We start from the raw sequence: 25,333 nt of genomic DNA, 5'->3' as shown, positions 1-25,333 counted from the left end.
GGCATCACATGGACTCAAGGTAATCCCCGTTACATCCCCTGTGATCTCCCCCAGCAGTAATTTGGTCGGGTCCTGAGCCACCCCCACGGGAGGAGATGGTAGAGCCCCATAACAAGTCCTTTCTCTACCCCGCTATCTGCTCGGCTGTGGCTTCCTGCCAATTAATTAGGGACATGTACAGAAAAGAGATACAAAGACCAAAACAACAGGGCTCTTCAGGGCGACCGACGTACAAATTTTGCTTTATGTTCTGAAGCCCATAATGGAGCTTCCCCCGTAAGTATAATAAAGAATATATACAAGTGTGTGGTGACCCTTTTTTTTATTATTTAAAAAATTCCACTATTGGTAAAATACATTGATGCTTACGCTTAAAATATTGCTTGCCTGCCCGAACATGCGCTGCAAATTTACACCAGCTTTAGCTGAGAAGCAAATATTGAGTGAGAGGCGAATGCTATAGGAGGAGTCAACTGTGTGTCTTGCGTTAAATGTGCGTGGTCAACCCCGCGCACTAACGTGCGTCCCTTGCATGCCTGTTAAGGGCATGGAATTTTTAGCCAACCACCAGTAACCATGTTTGTCCGTGCATCACCTCTGGAATGGCGGAAAACACGGCTGCTGCTCCAGATGATGAACCAGCTTGACTATGATGGCAAACACGGGCCATACCTGCACCCCAACAGCCACGAGAAAGCGATCTTAAGCAAAATCACACGAGCGATGGTATGCATGTACGGGACTGCGTGGAGCTGTGAGCAACTGCAAAAGAGGTGAAGCGACCTCAAATTAATGGACCCCCTGGCCCTACGAGCCATCCGGCGGGATCTTTGTCACCGGGAAAGAGGCAGCATGATTGTGTGTTTGGGTGAAAGTGCAAAGTGTTCGCACATATTGATGTTGGCAAACAGCGGCCGTTATAGTCATCTGATAATGCGAATATTTATCCCGTGCCTTATGCACTTTTCCCTTTTTTTCAAATCAGAATAAAAGGAACTTTTTACTCATGGAGCATAATCAGAGATGTCTTCAGTCCCAGTGAGTCTTAAGTGTTGCTACCCATGGAGTGTGTATACAGCAAATATTAGAGGTGTATGTCTGACAAGTGGCACATGTATGCCCCCATGGCCACTGTGCAGATCAACCCCATTTAAGTGATGTAGCATGCCCCTGTCCATGGGAGGAACCACAGTAGTTAAATATTTGTTGGCTTTAAATTTTAACTTTGCCTGAAAAGAAGACATTGGTTGATACACACTTTGGGAATGTAGGAGATGGGCCAAAAATTATGCATTTCAGATTTTGCCATCCCTTACTTTGACCTGTTATTACAAGCATCCAGCTCTTGGGTAAATATTGCCAATTCCTTTTTTATATTTAATGTCCCAACAGAAGAGTCACAACATCACAGGGCGGAACCAGGGCAGGCTGGCCCCTCAACACCTGCCAGGCCACACCTCTACCCTTTTTCCCATATTTTTACACAATGGAGTCCTCTGCCCTTTTTTCATCGGCGGCGGAAGGTTCCCCTGTGGGGGTTGCTCCTTTGAGGTCCCCACAGCCTCTGGTGGAGGTAGAAACACTGTTTGACCCATCCCGCCCTGTGATAATGGTAATTGCTAAGCAGATGTCAGACACTGGGGCCTGCCAAACTGGCCATGTACTAAGAGTAGGCGAAGCTGCAAACACTATTCTAGTATAACCAACAGAGAAAGAACACATGACATAGACACCAGCTCATTTGCAGCTTGTATGGCCCTTGACATCTGACAAGTGTCTTTGAGGAATATTTAAAAGCCTGCACATATTTGCCGAAGGAATAGTTTAGCAACTGGCAGTGGCTAAGCAATGGCCACACGCCTTTTAGGATGTTGCAAGTTTTGTAAGACGCTATTTTTATCCCCAAACAGCCCCCCTGGGACGCCAGTAGGTTGCTATATGTAACATCCATGTATGAGCAAATGTCCGTAATTATAGCCGACTTTCTTTTCCACCTCCAACCAATGCAACACCATAGCTTTACATAGTGCTCTAATACAAGCCAATTTAGTGACAAAAATGCAAACACTTTTGGCAAATTATTCCTTAGCACGGGTTTGTTGGCAAGGCTAGGCTTCTTATGTGTCCTTACTGCACCAAGCTGGAAAAACTTTAGCTAATGGTTTTGTGTTGCATGGACTGGGAGATGCGTGTGCAAGTTTTAAAAATGGAGGGCCATTTTTAAGTGAAAAATATGTAGACATATGTATATTTTGTAGGTGCAAAGCCAAAGTGTGATATTTACACAAGCTCTTTTTCCCCAACAGTGTGGCAAGACCTTCCCCCTGAGGAGATGGTGGCCTAGTACTTCTATTTGTAAAGAGGAAGAACAATGTTCTTATCATGTGCCCCTAGACCTCTCTTGAAGCACCTCTTGATCCTATTTGCCTTGGCAGCAGTTAACTAAACCCCCAAGTCCTTTTCCATGTCAGTAGAAGTGTCAACAACACTACTGTACCCTCCAAAATAAATGGAAATGAATGGAAACCAGTTAGAATGGAGACAAAAGTTAGCATCATTACAGCGAATTGTTTTGTTATGGTTTCCATTTAAATACGTTTTTCAGGCATTCAAATCAATGGATGTTGTCCCAAATGCACTGTGAACACAGCCTAACTCTTGTGTTATATCTTAAGTTTTGTCTCCTCAAACAAGAAAGTAATTAACGTAATCAGGTTCCTCGAGTGGAAATGTAAGAATTTAGAACACATATGATGTAGAAAGATATGAACATTTTAATAGCTTCACATTCAATATTTAAGGCTGGAAAGCACACAGGCTGGCTGCCACATGGAACAATACAATGCTACCCACAGCGGCCAACATCCAGATGATCTGTTAATATATAGCGCGTGTGGGCAATGCCTGGATATTTTCCACCAGCCAGACCATGTGTTTGCAGCCCAAGGCTAATTTCACACGGGCGAGTACAATATCAGGCCGTGAAACATGGCTCAATATCGCACTCACCAACGTGCAATGTCCCTATGGCTGCGAGGCAGTTTTGTGTTAAAACTGTCTCACATCACTTTGGGAAAGTAGCGATCCTCCGCCGCGGCTTTTAGCCTTGGCAGACGTTAGCAGAGTGTTTCCCTTCATTGCTGGGGACTCCCTTTATCTCAGTGGGGATAGAGGGGTTCCCCTGCTGGAGAGCTGGAAGGATATCCTTGCTGCTGGGATGGAGGGATTTCCCTGCAGAGAAGGAGGTGGAATTTCCCTGTAGTGGGGAGAGAGGGGTTCCCTGCTGGTGGAAATTCCTCCACCTCTGCTGCTGGGGAATTCTTCTACCTCCACTCCTAGGGAATTCATCCACCTCCACTCCTAGGGAATTCCTCCAGACCTGTTGCTGGGGAATTCTCCCTTTGCGGAGGGCACTGGAGGATCCCTCCCGCTTTGCTGAGATGAAGGGAGTCTCCGGTTACCCCGGCTTCCCTTCATCACTCTTTCTCTCTCCCCGCTGCGGGGAAATCCCTTCATCTCCCTTTGCTGGCCAGCTCGCATAGTCTCCCATAGGAGCCTATGGATGCTTCTGCGATTTTTCTGCAACAAGATAGGTCAAGACCTATTTTTTCACACAGCAGGGAATTTCTGTTGCTGAATTCTGCCACTGATGTCCTGTCATGTGTTCTGATTTTGTGATGTGAATACAAATCATTTGTCTTAATAGTTTCTATTAGATGTGATTTTTTGATGCATGTAAGGGCTTGTGTCTGATTTGTTGAGCGCTCAGCCATTCATTGAATTCAATGAATGGTCACAGTGCTCAGCCAATCACAAGCAGCGCTCAGCCATTCATTGAATTCAATGAATGGCTGAGCGCTGCTTGTGATTGGCTGAGCACTGTGACCAATCACAGGCAGCGCTCAGCTGTCATTCAATGAATGGCTGAGCACTACCTGCGATTGGCTGAGCGCTCAGCCAATAAGACACAGCCCTTTCAGGAGGTGTGGATTTTTAAATCCCCACCTGCTGAAAGAGCTTCAGAACACTGCCAGGGCCAAACGACAAGACACGCAGGAGCCCTTGAAAGAGGCGGAGAGGTGAGTGTATGTATGTATATATTTTTTTTTTTACACCAGCTAGGAATGATTTTCAGAGAAGGGCTTGTATTTCAAGCCCTTCTCCGAGAAGCTACAGCCGCCGGCCCAATTGAAAGCAATGGGCACATAGCTATGGTCACGCACATTTTACTAATGCATGGAGCACTTTTTTCTGCGCACATAGGTGTTCAAAAATAAACGCTCATCTGACTGAGCCCTAAAACCAAGGTCCACCCAAAGATGGTGGAATGACTCTTTTTTTCTATTGTACTCCACTTCGAAATTTGTAAAAGTTCAGTACCTTATATGGTACATCAAATAGTACCATTTGAGAAAGAAAAACTCAGCCCCACCCCCCACCCCCCGCAAAAAAAAGTCTTCAGACAGCTAAGTCGATGGATTAAAAAAAAAGAGTCATGATTTTTTGAAAGTGGGGAGGAAAAGATGACTATGAAAAAAAATGGGCGATCCTTAAGAGGTTAAAATTGGGTCTCATAGCAGTCTGTTTTTTTCTATGTTGTTAATTACAGTGTATATTGCCATCACTGAGCATGATGGCTTTAATGTAATATTTAAAAATTTTCTGAGGCGGACATGCAGTTTGCTTCCATAAGCAAATTACACACCATTTGACCTATTTGATGCTATTACGAACTAATGAATAATTGTGCCTTTTCATTCAGGTCAATTGGATGTGACACTAGCAGGGAACTTTATTCCAGCTCAGCTAGTGACTGAATTCCAGGTGCAGAGCTGATCTAATGCATTAAACTAAGTACCTGTACATTAGTGAGATGCATAAATTCTCAGATTGATGTCAATTAAATTACTGAGTGAAAATCCAGTACAGAAACAAATTGGAAGTTCTACAGTATTGTATAATAACATAGGAGGACTTGGAGATCCATCCATTTCTCAGGAAGTCAATATTCAATAACACTGTATGCTTGGACCTGTGTCACATGAGCATGCACACATTTACGCCATAATTTTTGTGCATCAAGTATTGTGTATTTGCATGTGCAACAGCGCTTTTTACTGCACTTTTTGCTCTCAGCCCTTAAATGGGCACTTAGTTCAAGGTGTGCATGCTGCACTTTTTTTGTGAAACGCAAAATTCTTGCTTGTGCATAAACCCATTGAAATCAATGGGTTCTATTTTCTGCATATTTTTGGCGCAAAGTTTTCATCATTGACACAAACCTTAGAGCTCTGTCACACGGCCGTTGGCATTTTTACGTGCCCCTGCCAGGGCCGTAAAAACGCGTGAATGGTCGCAAATATCTAACGTTTCTGCGCCCGCTCAGACGGCACAGGCCCAGTGCATATACACCGAGTCCGCAATGCCATTGGGCGGGGGGAGACAGTTTAGCTCTGATAAACTGTTTTCCCCCTTCCCTCTCTCTGCAAGAGAAGGAGGCAGAACAGGGTGTGAGCTAGTGTGCTAAGCTCCCACCCCCTCTCCGCCCCTTGTCGGCAGCCAGTAATGGGAGGGGTGGGACAGGGCAGAGCTTAGCTCTGGCCCCATCCAGCCCCCTCCCGTTGCAAACAGCCAGCAAGGGGCAGAGAGGAGGGGAAAAGGGCGAGGGAGTTTGGGACCCTGTCATTGGCTCCCATAGGAGTATATGGCAGCAGCTGGTGTGGATGGGGCACATATATAATATACAAATGCAGAGAGTACACCCCAAATGTTCATACACAGAAATTTGAGACTGTTTTGCACTCAAAATTTAAAACAGAGAAACTGAGCTGAGACATAGATACTAGAGATGAGCGAACGTACTCGGATAGGCACTACTCGTCCGAGTAATGTGCCTTATCCGAGTACCTCCCCGCTCGTGCTGAAAGGTTCGGGAGCTGCCGCTGCTGACAGGTGAGTCGCAGCAGGGAGCGGGGCAGAGCGGACGGGAGAGAAGGAGAGAAAGATCTCCCCTCCATTCCTCCCCGCTCTCCCCTGCAGCTCCCCGCTCCGTGCCGGCACCCGAACCTTTCAGCACGAGCGGGGAGGTACTCGGATAAGGCACATTACTCGGACGAGTAGTGCCTATCCGAGTACGTTCGCTCATCTCTAATAGATACTTAATCAGTCCACTGAGCCGAGACAGTTTTTGAATGCAAAACAGTCTCAAATTTCTTTGTGTGAACATTTGCATGTTAATAGTGCTGGCTCACTCACAGAGGGGACGGCTGCAGAAGATTTCTCTCCTCATGCTCCCCCATCCCTCTCCATTAAGTTAACAGCAGCTGTTCAATACTGAACGGCCGCTATTTACACTGAACGATGAGCAATCAACTTATCGTCCATCATTTATGTTGCTATGTTATGTCAATGCAGAGGAGCGGGGGAGCGAGAGGAGAGAAATTTCTTGCAGCTTCCCCCCTAAGAGCTAACGATACTAGCTCTTAGGGGGGAAGCATGGGAGCTGGTATGTGCTGAGACGAGTGTCAGGCATCGTTTGTCCACCATTCCTCCTGTCTAAAAGGGCCTTAACATTGTACCAAACCTTTTTTTCTGCATAATTAAATAAACACCAAAGATCTGTGATAAAGCAAACCACAGGTCTGTATTACAGATAGAGAAAGGCACCCGTAATACACTCATCTGAAACTAGACTAAAGGTAAGATGGAAAGTCAATGTCATATTTACAAATGCTTTTGTTCATTCAATTACTAAATTCAACTGCTTTCTTTAGAATCTAGTACTCCTATATTCCCTACATACATACAGTCTTAATGGGGTCATTGCAATAGATTTTGAAACTAATCTTGTTTCCTGTTCTTAAATATGCTTATATCATCAATTACTGGAAGACGATTACTGGAATGTAAGCAAAACCTGAAATTCTTGCAAAGGTGAATCATACCTCACTGTGCCAACTAATACAATTTGTATTAAGGGAAATCTAATGGCAAACTGACTTGTAAATCCAGGCAGGCCTAGTAAACATTTTTTTTGCCTGCTATACAAGACCTACATTTTCAGGTACAGTCACATATAAGGATTATAGTATCACAGGAGTAGACAGCCCTGGTGCTATGCACTTGCCCTTTGCTTTATTCATACTGCCCACGATCCCTGTGGTTTTATAACGGTGATTTAAATGTCTTTCATTGCAACTTGTGCAATTTTGTTTACCTTCTTTAAGCAAGGAAGAGACAGCAAGGCATTGGGATATTAATGTGTGGCAGTGATATCTGTAATGCAATTCTAGCTCATTTAATTGAAAGCAAAAAAAAATTGGATGAAAAATGCCTCCCATGTATGTCTGGGTGAATTCCTCCACTCCATTTATATCAATATACTGCAGGAAGACATGGAGTAAAATTAGATTTACAAATAAGAAGCAGATCAGCCGCCCACATGAACACATTCTGCTGCGGCTACCGAAGGGAAGAAAGGGAACTGTACATTAACATGCTACTGCTTTTGCCTCCAGGATAAAATTAAAGTGGTTTAAGAGCATTCCCCGATAAAATGACAAAATGTTCTCTACTAAGTGACAGCCACAGAGGGTAGCTTGGCATTTTAGCTCACCTTTTCAAAATGACTACAAGACTTTAAAGTATGGAAACATGAAATATGTGGAAAAGCGGAGTTTTCTTTAATAGTGTGTAAAAATAATAATTTAGGACTAAGAGGGAATCTGTCACCAGGTTCGTGTCAACCAAACCATGGGCAATAGAAATTCGGGAAAGGTGTGTACAGTGCGCCCATGGGCTCATTTATACGACCATGATTTTGGTACATATAAAAAAAAAAGAGTCAAAATGCAAATGACCATACGTGGTCATGCGCAGTGCACTCCCTGCCATACACAGTCTCTCTTATGGATAGGTTTGTGTGAATGAGCCCTTATACTGAAAAGCTATAGCGTTTTAGAATAAACATACTTTGAAAATGCTGTCCAGACTCTGATTCTCAGAGACGGGTTGCACAGCCTCTCATCCCCCACATAATCTAGAGTGGCATCTCTCTCCATATGAAAAAAAAAAACAGGGAGCTAGCTGTCCCTCTAGATGCTGTGGGTGGGGAGAGGCCGCAGCAGCGCTCCCCCCATGACTTGGAGCTCCATTTGCACAGCCTCTTTAAAGTATGTTTATTCTGAAATGTGTTCTGATGGCGTACAGGGGCGTAGTGTACATACTTGTCCCTAGCTCATCCTGCCCATGGTTCGGGCAGTATGAACCGATGACAGGTTCCTTTTACTCTACTGCCAAACATCCTCTACATACCTTATATGGGTATTAGTACCTGTTGAGTTTTTAGTTTAGCTACTGTATTTCAACCTTCAACCACCCAATACAATGGAGTCCTGTCCTATAATCACATGCTGTCCTACAAGTCACTCTACCAAACGTCTGTCTTTATTACAATTGCTGGTCAACTACAAACTCTGTTTTTGTAAAGTAGAAATGTGTAGAAGCAACATTAGCTACACAGCAGGCAACATCACCTGGAGGCCCTTTTACATGGACCAATAAATCCCCAGTGGGAATCTGAACAATTATTGCTCCTTGTAAATGCATATCCTGACTGAATGACAAACGAGAATTCCTCTGCTTCTCATTCATCATGTAAACAGGCAGTCATTCATATACGAACGACTGCCTGTTTGCTGTAAATGAAGGCAGGTGGGCCGGAATGATCCCTGGTCCGCTCAACCTCCATTCAGTGAGCAATGCTTGTTTCTGTGTTAAAGCACAGGAACGATTATCACTGGGACTAACTATTGGGCATCTGTGCCAGAAAGTCGTTCCGTGTAAAAGGGCCCTTAATAAAACAGAATCTTCTGAAATCTTACCTCAGTTGCAGTAATGGCCAAGCAAGAGAAAACAAGCCCAATGTCACCATATGTTATGCCAAGTATTGTCTAAGTTATGTAAAATACATCATCACTTTACCCTCAAGCTATAGGAATGTGCCATTAGAGACATGAATCTCCATCACCATCATGTTAATTCTAGTGTGACTTACATCTTATCTTGTTCACGGTTGAGAGATATGGTAGGGCTCTATGTACATAATACAGAATAAGATTAGAGATGAGCGAACGTACTCGTCCGAGCTTGATACTCGTTCGAGTATTAGCGTGTTCGAGATGCTCGTTACTAGAGGCGAGCACCACGCGATGTTCGAGTTACTTTCACTTTCATCTCTGAGACGTTAGCGCGCTTTTCTGGCCAATAGAAAGACAGGGAAGGCATTACAACTTCCCCCTGCGACGTTCAAGCCCTATACCACCCCCCTGCAGTGAGTGGCTGGCGAGATCAGGTGTCACCCGAGTATATAAATCGGCCCCTCCCGCGGCTCGCCACAGATGCATTCTGACAGAGATCAGGGAAAGTGTTGCTGATGCCGGAGCTGCTATAGGGAGAGTGTTAGGATTGATTTTAGGCTTCAAGAACCCCAACGGTCCTTCTTAGGGCCACATCTGACCGTGTGCAGTAATGTTGAGGCTGCTTTTTGCAGTGTTGCACATTTTTTTTTTTTGTATATCGGCCGTGCAGAGCATTGCGTCCTGCAGTAATTTTACATAGTCCAGGGCCAGTAGTGGTGGTGAGGCAGGGACAGTGAAAGACATATACAGTCTATATAGGCAGTGGGCTTTTCCAAAAAAATCTGGGAAAAAAAATCTATTTGGGCTGCCTGTGACCGTCCTGACTGTACTGCGTCTCTGCTGGGGGTAGTTGTCCTAATTCATACGCAGCCAGCTAAGTGTTACAGCAGACTTGTGCAAAATTCTTTCCTGGCTCTGCATTGCCTCTTACATCACCGCTGTCATCCTGTCCAGAGTGAAACAGTCTGCAGTAATTTTACATAGTCCAGGGCCAGTAGTGGTGGTGAGGCAGGGACAGTGAAAGACATACAGTCTATATAGGCAGTGGGCTTTTCCAAAAAAATTTGGGAAAAAAAATCTATTTGGGCTGCCTGTGACCGTCCTGACTGTACTGCGTCTCTGCTGGGGGTAGTTGTCCTAAATCATACGCAGCCAAGTGTTACAGCAGGCTTGCTCAAAATTCTTTCCTGCCTCTGCTGTGCATTCCGTAAGCGAAGTCAGCCTCCAACCACAGGCCAATAAGCGGCACATTTAATTACAGTGTTCTGTTTCTGCACTACTGGTAATACAGCATGCTGAGGGGTAGGGGTAGGCCTAGAGGACGTGGACGCGGGCGAGGACGCGGAGGCCCAAGTCAGGGTGTGGGCACAGGCCGAGCTCCTGATCCAGGTGTATCGCAGCCGACTGCTGCGGGATTAGGAGAGAGTCACGTTTCTGGCGTCCCCACATTCATCTCACAATTAATGGGTCCACGCGGTAGACCTTTATTAGAAAATGAGCAGTGTGAGCAGGTCCTGTCGTGGATGGCAGAAAGTGCATCCAGCAATCTATCGACCACCCAGAATTCTGCGCCGTCCACTGCTGCAACTCTGAATCCTCTGGCTGCTGCTCCTCCTTCGTCCCAGCCTCCTCACTCCATTACAATGACACATTCTGAGGAGCAAGCAGACTCCCAGGAACTGTTCTCGGGCCCCTGCCCAGAATGGGCAGCAATGGTTCCGAATCCTCTCCCACTGGAGGAGTTTGTCGTGACCGATGCCCAACCTTTGGAAAGTTCCCAGGGTCCGGGGGATGAGGCTGGGGACTTCCGGCAACTGTCTCAAGAGCTTTCAGTGGGTGAGGAGGACGATGACGATGAGACACAGTTGTCTATCACTCAGGTAGTAGTAATTGGAGTAAGTCCGAGGGAGGAGCGCACAGAGGATTCGGAGGAAGAGCAGCAGGACGATGAGGTGACTGACCCCACCTGCTTTGCTACGCCTACTGAGGACAGGTCTTCAGAGGGGGAGGCAAGTGCAGCAGCAGGGCAGGTTGGAAGAGGCAGTGCGGTGGCCAGAGGTAGAGGCAGGGCCAGACCGAATAATCCACCAACTGTTTCCCAAAGCGCCCCCTCGCGCCATGCCACCCTGCAGAGGCCGAGGTGCTCAAAGGTCTGGCAGTTTTTCACTGAGAGTGCAGACGACCGACGAACAGTGGTGTGCAACCTTTGTCGCACCAAGATCAGCCGGGGAGCCACCACCACCAGCATGCGCAGACATATGATGGCCAAGCACCCCACAAGGTGGGACGAAGGCCGTTCACCGCCTCCAGTTTGCACCGCTGACTCTCCCCCTGTGCCCCAACCTGCCACTGAGATCCAACCCTCACCTCCGCTGTCCTCGGCCCCATCCACCAATGTCTCTCAGCGCCCCGTCCAGCCGTCGCTAGCGCAAGTGTTGGAGCACAAGCGCAAGTACGCCACCACGCACCCGCACGCTCAAGCGTTAAACGTGCACATAGCCCAATTTATCAGCCTGGAGATGCTGCCGTATAGAGTTGTGGAAACGGAGGCTTTCAAAGGTATGATGGCGGCGGCAGCCCCACGCTACTCAGTTCCCAGTCGCCACTACTTTTACGATGTGCCGTCCCAGCCCTGCACGACCACGTCTCCCGCAACATTGTGCGCGCCCTCACCAACGCGGTTACTGCCAAGGTCCACTTAACAACGGACACGTGGACAAGCACAGGCGGGCAGGGCCACTATATCTCCCTGACGGCACATTGGGTGAATTTAGTGGAGGCTGGGACAGAGTCAGAGCCTGGGACTGCTCACGTCCTACCCACCCCCAGAATTGCGGGCCCCAGCTCGGTGGTGGTATCTGCGGCGGTGTATGCTTCCTCCACTAAACCACCCTCCTCCTCCTACGCAATCTCTGTCTCACAATCAAGATGTGTCAGCAGCAGCACGTCGCCAGCAGTCGGTGTCGCGCGGCGTGGCAGCACAGCGGTGGGCAAGCGTCACAGCGGTAGGCTGCACCCGCGGATGGAAGCATTGTTCTCTATCACCATCAAAAACGTGGACCTTTTCGCTTTATCAATCTGTGTATAATATTCATCCTCCTCCTCCTGCTCCTCCTCCTGAAACCTGACGTAATCACGCCGAACGGGCAATTTTTCTTAGGCCCACAAGGCTCAGTCATATAATTTTTGCAAACAATTTTTATATGTTTCAATGCTCATTAAAGCGTTGAAACTTGCACCTGAACCAATTTTTATTTTAACTGGGCTGCCTCCAGGCCTAGTTACAAATTAAGCCACATTAACCAAAGCGATTCATGGGGTTTTATCTGCCCTCTTGGTTGGGCATGGGCAATTTTTCTGACGTACATTAGTACTGTTGGTACACCAATTTTTTGGGGGCCCTCGCCTACAGTGTAATCCAATTAATTTTTTGCCCACCTGCATTAAAGCTGACGTTACATCAGCTGTGCTGGGCACTGCAATGGGATATATTTATGTACCACCGGTGGCTTCCTGGCACTAACCCATGCTGTCGGTCCACACGGAGTTGTAACTGCATGTATCCACTTCTAAAGAACCCCAGTCTGACTGGGGCATGCAGTGTGGGCCGAAGCCCACCTGCATTAAACATGACATTACCTCAGCTGTGCTGGGCACTGCAATGGGATATATTTATGTACCGTCGGTGGGTTCCATGGAGCCACCCATGCTTTCGGTCCACACGGAGTTGTAACTGCATGTGTCCACTTCTAAAGAACCCCAGTCTGACTGGGGCATGGAGTGTGGGCCGAAGCCCACCTGCATTAAACATGACATTACCTCAGCTGTGATGGGCAATGCAATGGGATATATTTATGTACCGCCGGTGGGTTCCAGGGAGCCACCCATGCTGTCGGTCCACACGGAGTTGTAACTGCATGTGTCCACTTCTAAAGAACCCCAGTCTGACTGGGGCATGCAGTATGGGCCGAAGCCCACCTGCATTAAACATGACATTACCTCAGCTGTGCTGGGCAATGCAATGGGATTTATTTATGTACCGCCTGTGGCTTCCTGGGACCCTCCCATGCTGTCGGTCCACACGGACTTCACAATAGGGAGTTGTACCGGCCTGTGTCTACTTATAAAGAACCCCAGTCTGACTGGGGCATGCAGTGTGGGCCGAAGCCCACCTGCATTAAACATGACATTACCTCAGCTGTGCTGGGCAATGCAATGGGATTTATTTATGTAATGCCCGTGGCTTCCTGGGACCCTCCCATGCTGTCGGTCCACATGGACTTCACAATAGGGAGTTGTACCTTCCTGTGTCTACTTATAAAGAACCCCAGTCTGACTGGGGCATGCAGTGCGGGCTGAAGCCCACCTGCATTTAATCTGACGTTAGCTCTGCTGTCCAGGACACTGCAATGGGATACATTTATATACAGCCGGTGGGTTCCAGGGAGCCACCCATGCTGTGGGTGCACATGGAATGACTGGGGCATGCAGACACCTTGACAGAATGAATAGTGTGTGGCACATAGGTTCCCCATTGCTATGCCCACGTGTGCAGCTCCTGATGGCGGTGGCACAGGATTATATTTCTCATTGCTTCTGTACAGCATTGTGGGCTATTGCCCCGCCCCTTTTAAAGAGGGTCGCTGCCTAGCCGTGCCAACCCTCTGCAGTGTGTGCCTGCGGTTCCTCCTCATGGCAGATGCACTTATAAATAGACATGAGTGTGGCGTGGCATGAGGGCAGCTGAAGGCTGCGCAGGGACACTTTGGTGTGCGATGTGGACACTGGGTCGTGCGGGGGGGTTGGGCAGCATGTAACCCAGGAGAAGTGGCAGCGGAGTGTCATGCAGGCAATGATTGTGCTTTGTTGGAGGTAGTGTGGTGCTTAGCTAAGGTATGCATTGCTAATGAGGGCTTTTCAGAAGTAAAAATTGTTGGGAGGGGGGGCCCACTCTTGCTGCTATTGTGGCTTAATAGTGGGACCTGGGAACTTGAGATGCAGCCCAACATGTAGCCCCTCGCCTGCCCTATCCGTTGCTGTGTCGTTCCCATCACTTTCTTGAATTGCCCCGATTTTCACAAATGGAAACCTTAGCGAGCATCGGCGATATACAAAAATGCTCGGGTCGCCCATTGACTTCAATGGGGTTCGTTACTCGAAATGAACCCTCGAGCATCGCGAAAATTTCGTCCCGAGTAACGAGCACCCGAGCATTTTGGTGCTCGCTCATCTCTAAATAAGATCCATTACAAAAAAAGTATATTCCTTTCTGACAATGGTTTATGCATGAAAACTGTAAGTAACCCTACGGCCGCTGTCACACAGGCAATAGTTTGTAAACGCAACATTTTTACTAGGGTAGAGCTGCTTTGTGCAGCGTTTAGCTTGAGCATTTATCTGCATTCTTACTGCACTTTTAGCGCAGTAACAATGAACGCAAAGAAAGCTGATGATGTCATCACTTTCACTTTCCCATCTGGTGTCAAAGAACACTGCATTCAAAAAAACGGGTTCTTTCAGATGACCGATATATTTTTTGCCACGAGAAAATAATATCGTTTTTGATCGTCTTTTTTATACAGTGTGTGAAAAGATGCCTTATCTTTCCACGTGATACGCAGCAAGCTCCCATTGACTTCTATGGTAGCTAGAAAAAAGGGAGGCAAAGGGAGTTTCCCTGCGTACAATGCTGGGAAAAAGACAGCTGGCCCTAATTAGACATTATTGGTCATCCCGAAGTACTTTTTAAGACACAGCCTCCAGAAATGGATGGGCGACTGGTCGTTTTACTTCAATTTTAGAGATGAGCGAACGTGTTCTTCCGAGCTTGATATTCGTGCGAATATTAGGGTGTTCGGGATGTTCGTTATTCGTAACGAACACCATGCGGTGTTCTGGTTATTTTCACTTCCTTCCCTGAGACGTTAGCGCGCTTTTCTGGCCAATTGAAAGACAGGGAAGGCATTACAACTTCCCCCTGTGACGTTCAAGCCCTATACCACCCCCCTGCAGTGAGTGGCTGGGAAGATCAGGTGTCACCCGAACATAAAAGTCGGCCCCTCCCGCGGTTCGCCTCAGATGCCGTGTGATTTAGATGAGGGACAGTGCTGTTTGTACCGGAGCTGCTGTAGGGAAAGAATTGGTAGTTAGTGTAGGCTTCAAGACCCCCCAAAGGTCCTTATTAGGGCCACTGATAGCTGTGTGTTGGCTGCTGTTAGCAGTGGCAATTTTTTTTTTCTCAAAATCGCCTCTGCAGACCGTTGCACCTGGCATTAGGGACAGAAGTGCTGCATAGGCAGGGAGAGTGTTAGGAGTGAGTGTAGCCTTCAAGAACCTCAACGGTCCTTTCTAGGGCCATATTTATCCGTGTGCAGTACTGTCCAGGCTGCTGTTAGCTGTGCTGCATTTTTTTTTGCTTCTCAAAATCGCCTCTGCAGAGCATTGCACCCTCCATTGATACTGCAGGGAAAGAATTGTATAGGCAGGGCCACAACACAGTTATTATTCATTGAATATATGCAGTGCTGCCTTTTGCTTGTAAAACAAGTGAAAATAATTCTATTTGTCCGGCCTCTGTCCGTCCTAAGGGCGGTGGACACGTGTCGGCTGCGTGTGACACCTTTAAAAATCATACGCACCCAGCTACGTTTTACTCCTGGCTTCGCCATTTGCTTTCCTTAATTGGGAAAAAAAATACCTGCTCTGCCACAGTTAATAACTCTGCTACCCTCACGTTCTGTGACACATTAGCAGGGACACAGCACAGTTATTAAACTTCTCATGTTCATAGAATATACGCAGTGCTGCCTTTTGGTGCCAAAAAACGGAAAATAATTCTATTTGTCCGGCCTCTGTCCGTCCTAAGGGCGGTGGACACGTGTCGGCTGCGTGTGACACCTTTAAAAATCATACGCACCCAGCTACGTTTTACTCCTGGCTTCGCCATTTGCTTTCCTTAATTGGGAAAAAAAATACCTGCTCTGCCACAGTTAATAACTCTGCTACCCTCACGTTCTGTGACACATTAGCAGGGACACAGCACAGTTATTAAACTTCTCATGTTCATAGAATATACGCAGTGCTGCCTTTTGGTGCCAAAAAACGGAAAATAATTCTATTTGTCCGGCCTCTGTCCGTCCTAAGGGCGGTGGACACGTGTCGGCTGCGTGTGACACCTTTAAAAATCATACGCACCCAGCTACGTTTTACTCCTGGCTTCGCCATTTGCTTTCCTTAATTGGGAAAAAAAATACCTGCTCTGCCACAGTTAATAACTCTGCTACCCTCACGTTCTGTGACACATTAGCAGGGACACAGCACAGTTATTAAACTTCTCATGTTCATAGAATATACGCAGTGCTGCCTTTTGGTGCCAAAAAACGGAAAATAATTCTATTTGTCCGGCCTCTGTCCGTCCTAAGGGCGGTGGACACGTGTCGGCTGCGTGTGACACCTTTAAAAATCATACGCACCCAGCTACGTTTTACTCCTGGCTTCGCCATTTGCTTTCCTTAATTGGGAAAAAAAATACCTGCTCTGCCACAGTTAATAACTCTGCTACCCTCACGTTCTGTGACACATTAACAGGAAAACAGCACAGTTATTAAACTTAGATTATTCATTCACTAGAGGCAGTGGGGCCTTTCGTTTTCAAAAAAGGGAAAAAATTATATTTGGCCTGCAGTCTTGCGCCAATTTATTTCCTGCCTGTGAAATCAAATCACTGGTAATACAGCATGCTGAGGGGTAGGGGTAGGCCTAGAGGACGTGGACGTGGCCGAGGACGCGGAGGGCCAAGTCAGGGTGTGGGCACAGGCCAAGCTCCTGATCCAGGTGTGTCGCAGCCGACTGCTGCGCGATTAGGAGAGAGGCACGTTTCTGGCGTCCCCACATTCATCGCCCAATTAATGGGTCCACGCGGGAGACGGTTATTAGAAAATGAGCAGTGTGAGCAGGTCCTGTCCTGGATGGCAGAAAGTGCTTCGAGCAACCTATCGTCTACCCGCAGTTCTGCGCCGTCCACTGCTGCCAATCCGAATCCTCTGTCTGCTGCTCCTCCTTCCTCCCAGCCTCCTCACTCCACTACAATAACACCTGCTCAGGAGCGGGAGCACTCCCAGGAACTGTTCTCGGGCCCCTGCTTAGATTGGGCAGCAGCGGTTCCTCTCCCACCAGAGGAGTTTATCGTCACTGATGCCCAACCATTCGAAAGTTCCCGGGGTCCGGGGGAAGAGGCTGGGGACTTCCGCCAACTGTCTCAACAACTTTCTGTGGGTGAGGAGGACGATGACGATCAGACACAGTTGTCTTGCAGTGAGGTAGTAGTAAGGGCAGTAAGTCTGAGGGAGCAGCGCACAGAGGATTCGGAGGAAGAGCAGCAGGACGATGAGGTGACTGACCCCACCTGGTGTGCAACGCTTACTCAGGAGGACAGGTCTTCAGAGGGGGAGTCAAGGGCATCAGCAGGGCAGGTTGCAAGAGGCAGTGCGGTGGCCAGGGGTAGAGGCAGGGCCAGACCGAATAATCCACCAACTGTTTCCCAAAGGGCCCCCTCGCGCCATGCCACCCTGCAGAGGCCGAGGTGCTCTAAGGTCTGGCAGTTTTTCACAGAGACGCCTGACGACCGACGAACAGTGGTGTGCAACCTTTGTCGCGCAAAGCTCAGCCGGGGAGCCAACACCAACAGCCTCACCACCACCACCATTCGCAGACATATGATGGCCAAGCACCCCGCAAGGTGGGACGAAGGCCGTTCAGCGCCTCCGGTTTGCACCCCTGCCTCTCCCCCTGTGCCCCAACCTGCCACTGAGATGCAACCCCCCTCTCAGGACACAGGCACTACCGTCTCCTGGCCTGCACCCACACCCTCACCTCCGCTGTCTTCGGCCCCATCCAGCAGTGTAGCTCAGCGCACCGTCCAGCCGTCGCTTGCGCAACTGTTGGAGCGCAAGCGCAAGTACGCCGCCACGCACCCGCACGCTCAAACGTTAACCGTCCGCATAGCAAAATTCATCAGCCTTGAGATGCTGCCGTATAGGGTTGTGGAAACGGAGTCCTTCAAAAGTATCATGGAGGCGGCGGCCCCGCGCTACTCAGTTCCCAGTCGCCACTACTTTTCCCGATGTGCCGTCCCAGCCCTGCACGACCACGTCTCCCGCAACATTGTACGCGCCCTCACCAATGCGGTTACTGCCACGGTCCACTTAACTACGGACACGTGGACAAGCACAGGCGGGCAGGGCCACTACATCTCCCTGACGGCACATTGGGTGAATTTAGTGGAGGCTGGGACAGAGTCAGAGCCCGGGACCGCTCACGTCCTACCCACCCCCAGAATTGCGGGCCCCAGCTCTGTGGTGGTATCTGCGGAGGTGTATGCTTCCTCCACTAAAGCACCCTCCTCCTCCTCCTCCTCCTCCTCTGTCTCGCAATCAAGATGTGTTAGCAGCAGCATGTCGCCAGCAGTCGGTGTCGCGCGGTGTGGCAGCACAGCGGTGGGCAAGCGTCAGCAGGCCGTGCTGAAACTACTCAGCTTAGGCGATAAGAGGCACACGGCCCACGAACTGCTGCAGGGTCTGACACAGCAGACCGACCGCTGGCTTGCGCCGCTGAGCCTCCAACCGGGCATGGTCGTGTGTGACAACGGCCGTAACCTGGTGGCGGCTCTGCAGCTCGGCAGCCTCACGCACGTGCCATGCCTGGCCCACGTCTTTAATTTGGTGGTTCAGCGCTTTCTGAAAAGCTACCCACGCTTGTCAGACCTGCTCGTAAAGGCGCGCCGGCTCTGCGCACATTTTCGCAAGTCCCACACGGACGCTGCCACCCTGCACACCCTGCAACATCACTTTAAGCTGCCAGTGCACCGACTGCTGTGCGACGTGCCCACACGGTGGAACTCTACGCTCCACATGTTGGCCAGGCTCTATGAACAACGTAGAGCTATAGTCGAATACCAACTCCAACATGGGCGGCGCAGTGGGAGTCAGCCTCCTCAATTCCTTTCAGAAGAGTGGGCCTGGTTGGCAGACATCTGCCATGTCCTTGGTAATTTTGAGGAGTCTACCCAGGTGGTGAGCGGCGATGCTACAATCATTAGCGTCACCATTCCTCTGCTATGCATCTTGAGAAATTCCCTGCAAACCATAAAGGCAGCTGCTTTGCGCTCGGAAACGGGGGCGGGGGAAGACAGTATGCCGCTGGATAGTCAGGGCACCCTCCTGTCTATTTCTCAGCGCGTACAGGAGGAGGAGGAGGAGCATGAGGAGGATGAGGAGGAGGGGGAAGAGACAGCTTGGGCCGCTGCTGACGGTACACCGGCTGATTGCCTGTCATCCTTTCAGCGTGTATGGCCTGAGGAGGAGGAGGAGGAGGAGGAGGAGGAGGAGGATCCTAAAAGTGATCTTCCTAGTGAAGACAGCCATGTGTTGCTTACAGGTACCCTGGCACACATGGCTGACTTCATGTTAGGATGCCTTTCTCGTGACCCTCGCGTTGCACGCATTCTGGCCATGACGGATTACTGGGTGTACACACTGCTCGATCCACGGTATAAGGAGAACCTGCCCACTCTGATTCCCGAAGAGGAAAGGGGTTCGAGAGTGTTGCTATACCACAGGACCCTTGCGGACAAGCTGATGGTAAAATTCCCAGCCGACAGCGCTAGTGGCAGAAGGCGCAGTACCGAGGGCAAGGTAGCAGGGGATGTGCGTAGATCGAGCAGCATGTACATCCCAGGCAGTGCAACAGTCTTTAAGGGCCTGGCCAGCTTTATGGCTCCCCACCAAGACTGTGTCACCGCTCCCCAGTCACAGCTGAGTCGGCGGGAGCACTGTAAAAGGATGGTGAGGGAGTACGTAGCGGATCGCACGACCATCCTTGGTGACGCCTCTGCCCCCTACAACTACTGGGTGTCGAAGCTGGACACGTGGCCTGAACTAGCGCTGTATGCCCTGGAGGTGCTTGCTTGTCCTGCGGCTAGCGTCTTGTCGGAGAGGGTGTTTAGTGCGGCTGGGGGAATCATCACAGATAAGCGTAGCCGCTTGTCAACCGACAGTGCCGACAGGCTAACACTCATCAAGATGAACAAAGGCTGGATTTCCCCAGACTTCTGTTCTCCACCAGCGGACAGCAGCAATACGTAAGCAGTACGTAGGCTGCACCCGCGGATGGAAGCTACGTTCTCTCTCACCATCCAAAACGGGGACATTTCTGCTTCATCAATCTGTGTCTAATATTCCTCCTCCTCCTCCTGCTCCTCCTCCTGAAACCTCAGGTAATCACGCTGAACGGGCAATTTTTCTTAGGCCCACAAGGCTCACTCAAATAATTTTTCTGAACAATTTTTATAAGTTTCAATGCGCTTAAAAGCGTTGGAACTTTAACTTGAACCAATTTTTCGTTACACTGGGCTGCCTCCAGGCCTAGTTACCACTTAAGCCACATTAACCAAAGCGATTCACCTGCCATCTTGGTTGGGCATGGCCAATTTTTACTGAGGTACATTAGTACTGTTGGTACACCAAATTTTTGGGGCCCTCACCTACAGTGTAATCATAGCAATTTGTATGTTCTTCGCCTGCACTCATGGTACAGAAAGGTGTGTGGGGTTGGCCTACACTTTAGCTACATAAATGTAACTTGGGCCTTGGCTATACTAAGGCTACTGAAGTATCAGCATCCTCAGGGGAAGAAGAACTACAAATAATGAATCTGTCATCGAGAGAACTATTGGATGATGAAAAATCTGTTCTGAGAAAGGGCTTAACGTTCATTCCAACGAATAAATATGACGCATTCAGCTGGACACGCGATATATCCTTATTCCTACGCAAATTGCGTTGGAGAAAGTATTTCTCACTACAAGATAGAAAAAAATGTCAAGAACTTGGGTTAAATCTCAGTGATTTGGAAGCCCTTAGGACTTTGGAATCCCTTGAAAATGAAAACACAAGAATCCCTGGTAATGGACCCTTCACGGATTTAAAATCTAAAAATAGTAACCCAGCACCAATAGGTGAAACCCCCTTTGTTGACCTGTTTGAGGGGATGGTCAATGAAGAGTTGGCTAGACTGGGCAAGGAGAAGGTGTACAAATATCAGAACCTGACTACCGGTGAAAAAAAGGCCCTGGTGTCACTTGAAAGCGACACGAAAATTATCATAAAGCCCTCCGACAAGGGGGGCAATATCGTCATAATGGACCTGGAGAAATATAAAAAAATGTGCATGGACATTCTAAAGGATAGAAAGAATTATGAGATCTTACCAAGGGACCCAACAGATAGATTCCAAAGCGAACTGAAGGACATCTTAATATCAGCAAAGGAGGAAGGACTGCTAGGAGAAAAGGAGTTCCATGCCCTTTTTCCTCAAAACCCTCAAACGGCTACCTTCTATAGTCTACCCAAGGTGCACAAGGGTTTATCACCACTAAAAGGTAGACCGATTGTGTCGGGTATTGATAGCCTCACACAGGGAGTAAGTAAATACCTAGATAGGATACTGAAACCATTTGTTGAGGCCTTACCCACATACATTCAAGACACAACTGATGTCCTCAGAAAATTACAAGGGTTGTCCTTATCATCTGAAACCAAATTGGCCAGCTTGGACGTAGAGGCACTCTATAGTTCGATACCCCATGAGGGGGGCCTCTGCGCTACCAAATACTATCTCGACCAGAGAGGGATACAATATCGACCTCATAACCATCTGCTACTTCAACTCCTCTCATTCGTATTGCAAAAAAATTTCTTCCTCTTCGAAGGAAGACACTTCCACCAGCTCAGGGGCACAGCTATGGGGAGCCCTTGTGCCCCCAGCTATGCAAATCTGTACCTGGGCTGGTGGGAGGAAACAACTGTCTTCAGCGAGGAGAATGAGGAGTGGACGTCATCTGTGGACCTATGGATTAGGTTCATAGATGACGTCCTCATATTGTGGACCAGATCCGAAGAAAAATTTTTGGAGTTTGTCCAACGCCTGAACAGGAATAGTCTGAACCTGTTTTTTACGGCAGAGATTAACTCAATATCCATCAATTTCTTGGATCTATGTATTGAAAAAACCGAAAGAGGAACTCTGGAAACAACAATCTTTCGTAAGTCCACTGCAACGAATGCTTTGCTTCATTATAATAGCCACCACCCAATACCCCTGAAGAAGGGGATTCCGAAGGGGCAAATGATTAGAACGCGACGGAATTGTTCCCGGGAGGAAGACTTCCAGGAAAAGATGAAGCAAATGGCACATTGTTTTGAAGTGAGAGGCTATCCAGAAGAAGTGATCTCAATAGCGAGTGATCACGTAAAAAATCTGGATAGGGAAACCTTATTGCAACATAAAAGTAGCAAAGAAGGAGACGGCAAAATAAGGATAATCGGTACTTATGACGATCACTCAGCTGAAGTAAGACAGATTCTAAACAAACATTGGGGAATCCTTTTGAAAGATAAAGATCTAGCACAATACCTACCTGAGAGACCCCTGATAACCTTCAAAAGGGGCAGGAATTTAAGGGACCGACTAGTTAGGAGCCATCTATCAACACCAAACACACTTCAAACTTGGGTAACAGGTAATCCACCACGAGGCTTTTTCAGATGTGCAGGCTGTAAGGCATGCAAATATATGCAAAGGGGATCATCTTTTGTAAGCTCTGCGACCAGAAAAGTATATCAAATACGTGATTACATCAACTGCAAAACCAGTGGTGTGGTCTACGTAGCATCGTGTCCCTGCCCCCTCGATTATGTAGGGAAAACAACTCAACAACTGCGCAGGAGGGTATTAGCGCATATAGGGAACATAAATCGGGGGGAACAAACTAGTGTGGCAAACCATATTAGGGACAAGCACGGAAACAATCCGGATGTACTTACCTTCCGAGGAATTGAAATGATTAAGCCAAATGGACGGAGAGGAAATCTGGACCGGAAGCTTTTACAAAAAGAGTGCGGATGGATATATAGACTTGAAACCATCCATCCTAAGGGTTTAAATGAATGTCTCTCCTTTGCATCATTCGTCTGAAAATAGTATAATACAGAACTAAAACTAGGCCACAGTGAAGAGGGGATGTTTGAAGATTGGCGAGACAATATAGTGGAATTCCTCCGTAATCCCTAAATGATGAGTAACATTTGTTTTTGACTCGTCTATGAGGTAAAAGGAGATTAATGTCCCCAAAAGAATCGATATGAAGTTGATCTGATGGTCTCATGTAAAAACTGATGATATTGACAATAGAATAAACCTCATCGTCTATAAAGCATGCGTCCTTGCATATATGAGACATTGATTCCCATTATTACCCCCTATGGATGAAGCAAACACTCTGATCTTGAGAGAGAATCAGCTGTCTGGTCACAGAATGCGAGATTCATAATATCAAAAACAGAGAAAATGTTTTTGCCACATATATAATCAGGCGGTGGATTACTAACGTTTTGTAGTGTTCATGAATAATTATGCTGCAGTCTAAAATATGCTAATTACTTATAACGGATATATCACTTGAGGTGTACAACCGAAGTGACACACAATTTCGGTGAGATAATCGCTAGGTGCGGTAAAGATACCAATCTTCCGCGCATTGTATGACTGGGTGACTACCAGTCTGAGGAATATGTCCAACTATGTGTCACAGGTTTAGGCGAATGAACGATTAAAATGTTCGCTGCGATCCCTAAGAGTCTCCTGTGAGACAGCTGGTTGAATATTTAATACCATCTGTAACTTACAGGAGCAGGGGACTGGATGATCAGGCCAATAGACGCTCCGAGCATCATTATGTCACGTGATCGGAGTGCTAGGCCAGCGGAACACACCCCCCGCGCGTCACGGCATCACATGATCGTGCCTTCGGTCTGACACGCCCATCTGTAACTTACAGGAGCAGGGGACCGGATGATCAGGCCAATAGACATTCCGAACGTCATGATGTCACGTGATCGGAGTGTCAGGCCAGCGGACACACCCCCCGCACGTCACAGCATCACATGATCGTGCCTTCGGTCTGACACGCCCCCCGCACGCTATGGCATCATGCGATCGGACAGTCAGAACGGAGCAGCTCATGCTGCGTTCTATGACATGTCCTTTGATCGCTGATCACGCTGCGGGGAGGCAACACCCGAAGAAGCACTTACAGATGAGTATAAGGAAAATGTATATGATCGGACCTCCGGTCTAACACGCCCCCCGCACGTCATGACATCACGTGATCGGACAGTCAAAGAGAGCAGCCTACGCTGCGGTCCATGACATGTTCCTGGATTACGTGATTACGTTGCGAGGAGGAGCCAAGTGTAATACTCGAATAAGCGCATATAAATGAGCGCAAGGGAAATGTGAGACATATTGGACTGCAGCCTGATTCACTCCTACAATACAAGCCCCGCCCTGAAGTAGGCGGAGCCTTGGGTATAAGAACCCTTGGGATAGCAACACTTACCATCTCTGCTCATTTTACATCCTGACAGCCTGAGAGGCTGGTCATGTTAGGTTAGCTCCATCCTGAGGAAGCAACCATCTCCAAGGTTGTGGAAACGCGTAGATGGAGAGGGAGGGATAGGTTCCATGGGCCGATTCTCTCCATAAGAACTAATCTATGTGGGGGTTGTATGTTCATCATAATGCAACCCACGTAGACATATACAACTACAACTATAACAGACAGAGTCTATCATTATCACTCTAGTCAGCAGCTGTTGGTGCATCACAACAGACTGCATATACAGAGACAGAGATTTATCCAAAAGGGCATTGGATATAGGTGATAGCCTAGAATTCATTCTGGGCTACCACCAAACTATCTATGTGCATTTTATTGCAGCTATTTAAATCCTGAAGGATGAGTAGCTCATAGATGAATACTGCAGCTGTTCCATTTAATGCAGCCACTGTCTTTATTCATCTTATATATGTTCTACCTGTAATAATCACTTATACAAGTGGGAGCATCATCTCTCCGGAATAGAGCCTATGTATAAGTAGGAGAGAGAACATATTGACAAATAGAAATCTGAGTAACCCTGGATAGAAAAAGGCATCAGGGAATACAAAAGTGGTAGAAGCGGTAGAATTCTCACCTGCCACGTGGGAGGCCCAGGTTCGATTCCCGGCCAATGCACCTAGATTGTTGGGACAGAGCATTTTATTGCAGCTATTTAAATCCTGAAGGAGAATACTGCAGCTGTTCCATTTAATGCAGCCACTGTCTTTATTCATCTTATATACGTTCTACCTGTAATAATCACTTATACAAGTGGGAGCATCATCTCTCCGGAATAGAGCCTATGTATAAGTAGGAGAGAGAACATATTGAAAACCCATTATTATTTGGAACAACTTATCTCTATCCTTGATAATCACTGAAACTGTCGTCTGGTTGCAATTAACCTTGGTATATAATC

The sequence above is a fragment of the Eleutherodactylus coqui genome, chromosome 1, assembly GCF_035609145.1.
Source record: "Eleutherodactylus coqui strain aEleCoq1 chromosome 1, aEleCoq1.hap1, whole genome shotgun sequence".
In the NCBI taxonomy this organism is placed as follows: domain Eukaryota; kingdom Metazoa; phylum Chordata; class Amphibia; order Anura; family Eleutherodactylidae; genus Eleutherodactylus; species Eleutherodactylus coqui.
The sequence above is the reverse complement of the archived record's forward strand: the minus strand, read 5'-3'. Positions refer to the sequence as shown.